Here is a 12,237-nt window from a genome sequence, read left to right on the forward strand (position 1 = left end):
TTGCATGATGCTTTATATGTGCTAAGGGATAAAGAAGAATTTGTTGTCCATTTCTTCTTTCGTAAAATGTGGAATGCAAGTCACTTTTGATGATGACAAATGCATGGTCAGGGATAAGGAATTATTGACTATGGTGCTCACTGGCACATTATGTCATGAACTTTATAAGTTAGGTGCTCACTCTATTAATCAGTCAGTTTATTTGGCATCTACTCTTACTACTTCTATGTCAAAAACAGTGTTCTAGCAATGCTTGTATGAGGACAAGTGAATTATGGCAGACCGATGCTTGTGCAGCGTACTCAGATGATGCTAGAAGGCTTACCTCTCTTGGAGAGACCTCTTGAGTACATTTGTAAGGGATGCATTTTGGAAAAAATGCATCGATTTTCTTTCGCTCATGATGTTGCTTTCACAGCTAAGGCTAAGCTGCATATTGTGCATTCAAATATATGTAAACCCGTGCAAACAAAGTCATTGGATGGATGTTTTTACTTCATTACCTTCATTGATAACTTTACACGTTTTTTTTTGTTTTTTCATTTATTAAAAAGTCACAAGTGTATGATGCATTTTTTGCTTTTAATGCACTTGTGGAAAATCAATCTAGTTGTAAGATTGAGACTCTCCATTCGGATTGAGGGGGGGAATATATGTCTTCATTGCTGAATTCCTTTCTAAACCAAAAAGGTATTGCACATTTCTTTACTATTGCATATACTCCGCGACAAAATGAGATTACAAAAAGGAAGAATCTGTCACTCATGGAGATGGCCAGATGTATACTGAAAGCTAAGAAATTGCCACATGTTTTTTAAATGGAAGCAATTATGTGTGCTTGTCACGGTTTGAATAGGTACCCTACTAAAGCATTGAAAAATATTACACCTTTTGAGGCTTGGAACATTCGTAAACCTTTAGTTGGTCACAGTTGTACCTTTCGATGTCTTGCATATGCTCATATTCCCAAAGCATTGAGAAAAAATTTGGACAATAAGGTTGTCAAATGTATATTTTGGGGTATAATAGTGAAAGCAAAGGGTAGAAATTGTATGATCGTGTTTCCAAGAAAGTTTTTGTCAGTAGAGATCTGATTTTTGATTAAAAAATCAGAATTATCTCTTGCTAGTTATGACACATCAAGTTGCAAAAGATGTGTTTGAAGGGCTACTGAACATTTCTTTTGATGATACAGCACAAGCTCCATTAAATGAACAAAATGTTCAGCCAACTGCTCTATTAAATAATGCAGAAATTCAACATATAGCTAATCAAAATATTCAGCAAGATGTTGAACAACAGGTTCGACAAGAGCATGTACATAAGATGTGTTTGAAGGGCTGCTGCCCATTTCTTTTGATGATACAATTGAAGCTCCATTAAATAAACAAAATGTTCAACCAGCTGATTAAATAATGCAAAAATGCACCCTTTGGCTGATCAGAATATTCAGCAAGATGTTGAACAACAATTTCAACAAGAGCATGTACATAATCAGAAAGCTAAGCACATACCTAGATGGTATTTGCAAACTATGCAACACAATCATTTGAATGCTCCTCTTGCTGGTCGTACTCAAAGACAAACACGTCTACATGATTATGCTAATGCTATGGAGTTTGTTATGGCAACAAACACACATGATGATGATGAGACTGATTCTTTTGAGGATGCACAACAGAGTGTGCATTGGATGGCAGCAATGCAAGCTGAATATGATTCTATCATGAAGAATCAACATGAGATTTAGTTACATTGCATGTTGGGACGAAAGCCATTGGTACTAAATGGGTTTATAAACTGAAACAAAAAGCAGATGGATCCATTGATAAGTACAAAGCTAGGCTTGTGGCAAAAGGCTATGTGCAAAAGAAAGGCATTGATTATGAGGAGACATTTGCTCCTACATCCCGTTATCGGAGCGTTTGGGGTCGAAAGTCTACCGCGGGTGTAAGAGACAGCAGGGTGAAGGGAGATTCAGGGAGAAGAGTAGACGGAAGAGAAGGGGTTCGAAGAAATAGAAGATGTAGAAGAATACCACATAAAGAAATAGAAGTTGTAGAAGAATGTTCACAAAAAGAAATAGAAGATGTAGAAGAATACTCACAAAGATGAAGCCTGTCAATTTATTTCTGCATTATGAGAAGACAAATCTCTTGTACACAAAAACCTGCATAAAATAATACCTTCCTCTATGTTGCTTAGACCACCAATCTGATGCTTCCATTGGCTCCGAAAGGAGGGCAAAATACCACGATACCTAGATCACTCCTCCTTTATCTTCCACTTCACAGTGCTGTTCACTGTCTGAAAACAGCAATCACATATCGCATGATTTCGCCAATCCCTCTTTTTATATAAAATCCTCTCAAAATGGCTGAAATCTACCTACTTTCTTTTACATGTCATCCTATTCTAGAAGTTGTCTATAGTTCTTGGATTTTTACAAGATATAATATCTAAAATATCTAAAATTGGCTAAACTTGTCCAAAAATCTAATATTTTTGAACGATGGACACTAACACTAATGTCTAAAATGGCATTGGCTCTCTAGATCATTAAGAAAACCGCACTCTACAGTTTTTCACATGATATGCGCGTAGCGGCACGACATCCACCCCCTCCTAACCTACACATCCTCTGGCATTTGCCAAAGTCTTACGAATCTACAATGTTAGAAGAAGTATCTTCTGCCATGTCAATGTCTTCATCTTCTACATCTTCTTCTTCCATATTCTCATATTCATGCTCAATATCCAACTCCTTCAACTCATATGCTGAAGACTCCCTTCATTTGAAGAGCTTGATACGTTTTCGAGCCACTAGAATCCTTAGAGCTGTCCCATTCATCTCATTTAATGCATAGGTAACATTATCAAAAACAAACCTTACCACATATGGACCAAACCAACGCTTTGCCATCTTCCGGCTGGCACTATGTTGATTCTCCAAGCTGCTGTCATAAACCAGTACCTAGTCCCCTTCTTGTATAGCTCGTGGTCAAAGTTTGTGTCGCTTGTCAAACCTCTTCTTGTTCTTGATCCTTGCTATCTTCACCTTTTTCATGGCTGTGTCAATGTCTTCAGGCCTTCTTTCTAACTGTCTAATGCATAGGACTAGCAACTCTTCTATTTTTAAACCCTCTTCCCATGGTAGAACACTTCAAGTAGCAATAGTTTCCTCAATAGGCATGATTGGCTGCTGTCCATACATTAATTCAGCAGGCATATACCCTGTAACTGCACACTGAGTGGTCCTATCAGCCCACAAGGCAAAGGGTAACATTCTTGGCCATTCTTTCATTCTACCCTTGCATGACTTTGCTAATGCCTTAATGATAGGCTGATGACCTCTTTCACTTTTGCCATTTGCTTCAGGATTATAGGCTGAAGTTAAAGCTAGCTTAATACCCAATCATGAAAGGAAGTCACGAGCCCGTATCACCTGTTGTTGAGAAGCCCTATCTCCCAAAACACGTATTGGAGCTTCTCTCTTTTTGTTTGCATGCTTCCATAAATATTCATCTTTCAAGAAAAATCCATAAGCTTTTCTTTTAATCCTTTTGAATTCAGCTTCAGACCACTCAACCTTCTTTGTCATGAGGCTGAGATATTGGCCTATTTTCAGCCAATCATCCTCATACAACTCTTCTAAAAATTATGTTCTCACTGAAGCATAACAGAGATGATGCTTTTTCTCTATAAGCCCATCTCTTTTTCATGGTTGTAAGTTCTTTTCTTACTACTGAAATCCCTGTTACAACAGTTGTACCTAGAGTAACAGCATACTCATTCCCTGTTGTTACAAAGTTGTTTGCAGCACCTATCACATCATCATCTTCATCTTCCATCAACTCCTCTTTATCTTCAAAGCTTGCTCGTGAAAGCATGTCAGCCACGGGGTTTTCTTTACCTGCAATATGCTGAAAATCAGGGTTAAGTGACTTTATATATGCAATCCACTGTAACACTACATGAGCTCCCATAAAATACTCCCTATCACACTTAAGGGCTGTCACTACACCCCAAAGCTCTCTTTTAACTTAAGAATACCGTCGTTGCTGTTCATTGAGGACCTTTGCTCCAAACCGAATAGCATACCTATTCCCATCAGCATCATCCTGACCCACTACCCAACCAATGCCAATTGAGCTTGTATCCACGGTAAAAATAATAGGCTTCCCATTCTCATAATTTGCTCTCTTTAGTGTTGGGACTGAAATCAATAAGCTCTTTAACTTCTGAATTGCCTTCATATGTTGTTTTCCCCACCAACACTTTTGTCCTTTTCTCAAGAGCTGATATAAACTTTCAACCACATGAGCAAAATGTGGAATCCATATCAAGTAAAAGACACATGCACCCAAAAATCTTCTCGCCTCGGATACATTCGAATTGGTCTCCCGCATCCTGCTTATGGCATCAATTTTTACTAGTGAGGGCTTTCTCCCATATGGTCCACACATGTGTCCAACAACTAATACTTCCTCCACTCCAAAAACTGACTTTTCTCCTGACAGAGTTAAATGCACTTCTTCAAGACAGCTCAAAATCCTGTCATAATTAGCAATATGATCAACCACAAACATTCTACATCCTTGCTCATTCAACTCTTCATTCTTCTCATGGATATCACACCCTTTTATTGGCACATCATCAAGAAAGGGTAAGGTCAACTGAGGAATATACTTCCTCAAAACTTTATGAATAGCATTCATCATATGCGCCACTGAATTGGTTGCTTCTTGTGGAAGCATACACATCCTAACTAATCCAAGTGGTGTCTTCATGGTAGTGATATCCCGGTTTTCCAATGCAAGCTGGAACTGATCATATCCTGAATATAAATCTCCCATAGAGTAAATTGCCTTGCTTGCAAATGCTTCTACAAATTCATCCACTATCAAGCCTTATCCAACATTCCTTACCGTGACCTTATTAACTGGTTGTAAATCCTGTATAAACCTCAAAGAACCATTCTTCTTTGGAACAATGAGCCACTAATTCGAATATGGAGTTGAAGAGGGCTCCAAAATCTGCATCCTGATTTTCTTGTTCAAAAGCTCCAGCAACTTAAGCAAATATGCCCGAGGTACTAAAATAGGCTTTAAATTCCATGGCACATGAGTTACTATAAAGATCACCATAGGTGCAGCTATTGTGGCAGATCAACACATCCAATTTCATCTAGCTGAAATGCAAAGGCTTTCTCATGCCTTGCCAACATCTGCAAGAAACAAGCTCTTTCTATAGGCAAAAGAAAGCTTGTATCACCAATTTTTAGCTTTGGTAAAGTTTCAGCTATATAAATTTATGTCCTACTCCGTATGGATCCCGTAAACTAGACTATTGAGTCACTTTTTCAATCAACCCATCACTTTTAGGTGATAAAGACAAAGACACAGGCTTAATCTTCTTTGCAACAACTTTGTACTTTGTATCCACCCTTGCTTCAACCCTGTTTTGCAGCCCATAACATTCATGCTCATCAAACTCTTGAATGACTTCATACATCTCTAAAGTGTTAACATAAATAACCTCTTTTTCTGCCCTATTTTCAGCATTAATTGCTACAGAAATTTCAGCCACTATATCAACATCAATCAGCCCTGAAAATAGCCTTGAAATACCTTCATTTGCAGCCATCAAACCATATGTCTTCAGCTCTTTTTCAGCCCATCCTACATATTTCTTTCCAGCCCTGCACATAGCTGAAACTGCCAAGACTACATGCTGTCCATTCCTACAATCCAGACACAAACACAATTTCCCCCTTTCTTGGAGGCATAATTATCTTCCTAGAGGCACTGCCATAGCCTCCACTTACAACAGTGCTATTTAAAAACCCTTAAACTCTCATGCATTAGGTGGCATGGGATTATCTCGTAGCCTATCCTGATTGCAGGGATGATTCACACAAACAGTGAGAAACTCTATTGCCTTTGTATTGTCTTTACTCCGAACCCGAGCATATGAAGAACCATCATCCAAGGCTTTTGTTTCCAACCTTGATTCCGAAATATAGGGCTACCCCAAAATCACAAGATAACTACATGAATCTTGCACAAAAAAATGATATTCATCCCTAACATCTACAATAGTCATGGGTACATTTGAACAAGCTGCATAAAGATCCCTTGATGAATTGTTTGTTGCCTGCATGCGCCATCCCGGATCTACATCAATTGGCCAACCTCCATTCTCATACAGGCTGCGTGCCATAACATTGATTTCGGAACCATGATCCAAGGGAGCTATGCAAGGCATCTCTCTTTCTCCTACTTTAATAATCGTCTCTGTTGTAGAACGGGCCTAATGCGTTCATGAATAATGACTGCTTGAAATAAAATGAGCATCTTCTTTTTCATGTGCTTGTTGATGGACATCCCCATTATACATAGCCTTCTCTCTACCACTTAATGCTGCCCATAATACCATTTTCAGCAACAAGCTTGCTGTCTATACTTCCATTTAACCCCTTTTCAGCATCAGCCTATTCCAAAATAGCATAACATACATCATCATATTCCCTCTGAAGATGTTTCTCTATATCTTTGTCAACTTGCATCAATGCTTGCAAAACTTCACTATCAAACTTTCTTTTTCGTTTCAGCATATCAATGATTGCATCATGAAATTCACGCTTTGCGATTCCAAGAACTTCGCCAAGTGTGAATTCCACTCTACTACCAAGTATGAGATCTTCCAAGACTTTTTTAAGGTTTGTGGCAGTCTCAAGATCCGATTGCAACCTGTAACCTGGCTACTTGCCCCTTTTCTTCCCTTCTTGTTTCTTCTCTTGAGATGCATCCTCCATAACATGCTCAGGTATGGCTTTTTCAAGCTCTTTCCACTACTCCATTTTACTTCGTGTTATACGTTTAGATGGACCTTAAGAGGAAGGACCAACAGTATCCTCATCTCTTCTTCTCTTTTCTTCCACAAGAGCTTCTTGATTATGAACCTCAGCCAAATAAGCATAGGCTGAAAATGAATCCACTGGTGCACTCCATCCTGTTCTTCCTCATATACTCTGACTTGCATCAGCCAATTCAGATTTTGTTGTTTTGCCTTTTTCCATGCAATCTAATGCTTGCATCCAAACACGAGATTTTGTTTCAGCAATGCCTTCTTTATGAGCTTCATCAATCCTTCCAATTCTCAACCCATATGTGGCTGCATCTATGGCAACAAATGATGTCCTTGCAACCATATCTTCCAACCTCTTTTGCATGCCACCATTTCCAAAATTTGGCTCGATTGAAAGACCAATTTCTATTGCATGTATTTTCCATCTTTCCAAAAGACTATTCTTTTTACTTCTGCTTCACGGTAAGCTGTACAATCTCGCTTTTCATGCTGTAAACTGTCACACCAAATGTATCTTCTCTTGTATCCTTCTCTATACGGCCTCTGGTGGACTGTCGCCTAGCCCTTCTCTTCTACCTTGACATCCAACTTTTTGACCTTTACATAGATTTCTACCCAATTCAGCCTCAAATCACACATACCTTTGATTAATTCATCCACAGCATCACTTTTAAGAGCTGGACCAACAGGTATAGCCAATTGTTCTGCCATAGCTACAAGCGCCTTGGCTGCAATTTCAACCCCCTTTTGAGCACTGGCAAGTGTGGTGCATGTACCCCATCTTAATTTCATCCACTCTCTCTTTACTAACATATGCACTGCCTCAATTACATTAGCCCAATCTGATTTCAACCTTGTTTCAAAAGAGCCATCTTCTAAACGATCAGTCAACTTTTCCCGCAAGACAGGACCTGCAACCTTCAGAAACAAATCAATTTTTCGACTCTCCAATGATTGCTGCACATCGGCATCCAATTGCGCATACCGACTTTCAAATTTACGAAGCGAAGCTGTAGCAATCAATCCTTTATTGGGCTTTTCAATCCAATCTATAAATGTCTTTTTAGTTACCAATCCTACATCTTTCAAGGAAAACTCTTCTCTCAAAGCTTTCTTAAAAGCTGCCCAATCAGCATCTCTTCTATGTAACTCATCAATCCGATCATACAATGCATGCATGGCCAAACAAGAGAAATACCAACTCCATGCATATTGCGGTATCCCATTAAACAACATATTTTCTTCATACAATCGGATATAGGCCAAAACATTTTGACATTTAAACTGCTTCAATTCTTGTCCCACTACTTGCAATGCATTCAAGGCTAAGGAATCAATTCTTTCTGCTTCCTACCGAGTTTGCATCTGTTGTTGTAACAAAAACTATTGTATTTGTTGTTGCTATAACAAAGCGATTATCTGTTGTAAAGCATCACCACCACTTAAACTTGCAAAATCCCCCATCTTTACATACCTCTACTGCCGACTTTCACGTCGGGTTCACTACTGTCAGAGTGTTTGGGATCGAAAGTCTACCGCGGGGGTAAGAGACAGCAGGGTGAAGGGAGATTCAAGGAGAAGGGTAGACGAAAGAGAAGGGTTTCAAAGAAATAGAAGACGTAGAAGAATACTCACATAAAGAAATAGAATATGTAGAAGAATACTCACAGAAAGAAATAGAAGATGTAGAAGAATACTCACAGAGGTGAAGCTTGTCAGTTTATTTCTACATTCTGAGAAGACAAATGTCTTGTACACAAAAAAGTGCATAAAATAATACCTTCCTCTATGCTGCTTAGACCACCAATCTGATACTTCCATTGGCTCCGAAAGGGGGGTAAAATAGAAGGATACCTGGCCATAATTCTACCACATCACCCCTCCTTCATCTCTCCTTCATCTCCCACTTTGGAGTGTTATTCACTGCCTAAAAACAGTTATCGTGCGTCGCGCAATTTCCCCAATCCCTCTTTTTACATAAGATCCTCTCAAAATAGCTGAAAGCTACCTACTTTCTTTTACATGTCATCCTATTCTAGAAGTTGTCTACAGTTCTTGGATTTTTACAAGAGATAATATCGAAAATATCAAAAATTGGCTAAACTTGTCCAAAAATCTAATATTTTTGAACCATGGACACTAACACTAATGTCTAAAACAGCATTGGCTCTCTAGATCAATAAGAAAACCGCACTCTACAGTTTTTCACATGGTGTACGCGTAGCAACACGACACCATATGGCCACTATTAAGTGTATGGTTACATTGGCTGCCCATTATGGTTAGATTGTGAACCAGCTTGACATTAAAACTACATTTTTACATAGGAAACTTCAAGAAGAAGTGTATGTACAGTAGCCCATTGGTTTTACAATTAAAGGATCTGAACAGTCAACCAAGGGTTCATAAACAGCCCACTAGAGTTTACTCTTTACGTATACAAAGAGAGAGGATCCTTACTGGTCATCTATCTTTATGTGGACGATCCTCTATTCACAGGGACACATGCTAATCAAATTTCAGCATTTAAAAAAATTTTGTAGTAAACTTTTGATATGTCAAATTTGGGGCCTTTGCATTACTATTTGGGCATTTAGTTTATTCATGATGCTAGAGGCATTGGATTATCACAATCCAAATATATTGGTAAACTCCTTAAGAGATTTGGCTTCCAAGATTGCAAGCCAATAAGCACACTGATGGAGACTCGACTAAGCTGTCTTTGCATGATGACAATGATATGTTTGACATCCATACATATGCTCCAACAATTGGCTACCTCATTTATTTATGCAACATAAGGCCACATATTCAATTTGCAATTTCAACCTTGAGCAAATATATGCACACTCCTCGCATGTCACATTGGCAAGCTCTGAAGCGTGTTTTCGTTATTTGCAAGGCACCACGACTCTTGGATTGCTTTGTGCCAAGGGGAGCCGATGATTTAGATTGGACTCGTGATTTTGATTCTCATTACTCTACCAGTGGCAATTATTTCTTTCTTGGCTCTTCTTGCATTCCTTGGCTTAGCAAGAAACAATCCACTGTTGCCACATCATCTTGTGAAGCTGAGTGCAAGGCAATTTTCACTACTACAATTGAATGTCTATGAATGAGACGTTTGCTGACTGATCTTGATGTATCTGTCATGGAGCCTACTCCTTTGGTTACTAACAGTCAGAGTGCCATTGCAGTAGCACGGAACCCATTGTTTCATGCACGCACGAAACACATTGAGATACAATATCACTATGTCAAAGAGAGGCTACATACAAGGGATATCAGCCTGGTCTATTGTCCTACCAACAAGAATGTGGCAAACATCTTCACCAAAGCTCTTCCTTGCGACAATTTTAAAGCATTCCACAATGCTTTAAATTTAATCTCCTTTGGTCAATGACCCTTGTATATTGATCACGTATCACTCCAAGGGGGTTTGTTGGATTTTACTCATACCTACACTCACACAGGAGCGTTAGAGATTCACACATAGGACACTAGGGCACTTTTTACTCTCTGTACTAGAGGTTTTTTTCCCCAATCACTTTTATTTTCATCTGTGTATCTACGTTACACATTTTGGTCACTCACCGCACAATACACACATCTATGTATTAACGCACTTTAAGTCGCTTTCACAACCCTAAAGTCTAAGGGTTGTACTTTGTACTTTGTATTTTGCACTTTGTACTTCACATTCTATTATGCAAATTGTCGTACTGTGACCACTCCCTCTCTCTATCAGTCGTATACACTTCTTTCTGCTCCATTGTTATCCTTCAATCTTACATCAACAAGTTCGAGAACATGAGGAATGAGCTTTCTTCCCTCATCAGGATTATCTCTTCGCAGACTGTGGCCATAATTCTTTTAACTCAGCTACTCTCTCGAATACGATATCTTCTACACCAGCCTTCTTACATCAAGAACCCGTGAGACTCTTCTTTGGGAGGAGCTTGTCGCGCTTGTCTCAGAGCATGACGAGCGTCCGTAGGAGGTACCCATTGGATCCAGCTCCACAAAATTTTTCACTGTAGATACGGGAGGGGAGGAAGAAAAAAAAGAAGAAAACAAAGGCAAAGCCCAAGAAGGAGACATAGCGCATTCTTCAAGCTTTGACACACATTCAAAGAAGCCTCAGTGCCCACATTATGGAAAGGGTACACCCCCTGAGAAGAAGTGTTACAAGAAGTACCCTCACCTTCATTTAGGAGCAAAGGATGAAGCTACATCATCTGAGCCTTCCTCTATCTCTACACCAATTGTTACCCATGAGTCCGTGTTCCTTCATATCCATGTGTTGGAGGAGCCTTCTTCAACGGTTGACTCGTCTTCAGGAATCCCTTGGCTCATTGACAATGGTGCTTTGAATCATATGACTCCATAAGGAGATATACTATAAGACCTTCATCCATCTGAGAGTTTAGTCACTGTTGGTGACATCTCATGTGCCTATTAGTGGTGTTGACACTTTGCCTCTTTTATCCATCGAGCTCCGTTTCACAAGCTCTATATGTTCCGAACATGGGCTTCTCACTTCACTTAGTTTATGGCCTTACCAGGCTTGTGTAGATATGAGCGCAAGCTCAACCGCTGAGACCCACGGACCACTTATTGTTCAAGCATTTCAAGCGAGCACTAATGGCTATCTCTCACATAGCCAACGCACCATTCTTCTCTACAAGTGTAGTGAGCTTACCTTGATGCTCAATAGTGTTGCTTTCTCTCTCAAGCACTCCAATAGCTCCACGATTCTTGATGCAAGCTCAAACATCCTCAAACCTCCACCTCCAAGCTCCATCCTCCGTAGCTGCACGCGAGACAAGAGAAGAGAAAAGAAGAGGAGAGAAGAAGAGAGGAGATGGTGGAGAGCTTCACTTCCTTGATCCCTCACCCTCACACACTCACTCACTCACACTCCCTCCCTCAAGCACACACAAGCAAGCAAAGAGAAGAAAAGAAGAGAAGAAGGTGAGTCTCTTGTTGCCATACACCAAAGAATGAGATCTCGTTCACTTTTTAAACTTTACATACAAAACCCTAAATCCCCTTTGGGCGGTAATCCCCTTTTTACATGGCCGGCCATAGCCTAGGCCCTTTTTTCCATTGTTCTCCTATCTTCCTGGCAGTCATCCCCTTTTTACATGGCCGGCCATAGCCTAGGCCCTTTTTTCCATTGTTCTCCTATCTTCCTAGCTTCCTTCCTACCGCCCATCTACATTTACAATTTGCACGGGTCAAAGCCCGGCGCTCTTAAAATAAATCATGGTGCACCTTGTGCTCTTTTACAAAAGTATCAACTTGCGCTTTCTGTTGTGCGCCTCTCCTTGATTTAGGACTTTTTCACACTTTTTGTGTTTCCCG

At 39.7% G+C, this 12,237-nt stretch overlaps 1 protein-coding gene and 1 pseudogene across 2 annotated transcripts in view; one reads left to right on the forward strand and one right to left on the reverse strand.

Moving 5' to 3' along the window:
- The window catches only part of ING1 (RING/FYVE/PHD zinc finger superfamily protein), a 104,644-nt gene that overhangs the window by 42,732 nt on the left and 49,675 nt on the right, over window positions 1-12,237 (reverse strand). The gene's annotated exons all lie outside the window — the stretch shown is intronic.
- The window catches only part of LOC148014806 (uncharacterized), a 36,410-nt pseudogene that overhangs the window by 18,210 nt on the left and 5,963 nt on the right, over window positions 1-12,237 (forward strand).

Source organism: Lygodium microphyllum, chromosome 24, assembly GCF_053477565.2.
Source record: "Lygodium microphyllum isolate KBCC chromosome 24, Lygodium_microphyllum_v1.1.10, whole genome shotgun sequence".
Taxonomy (NCBI): Eukaryota; Viridiplantae; Streptophyta; class Polypodiopsida; order Schizaeales; family Lygodiaceae; genus Lygodium; species Lygodium microphyllum.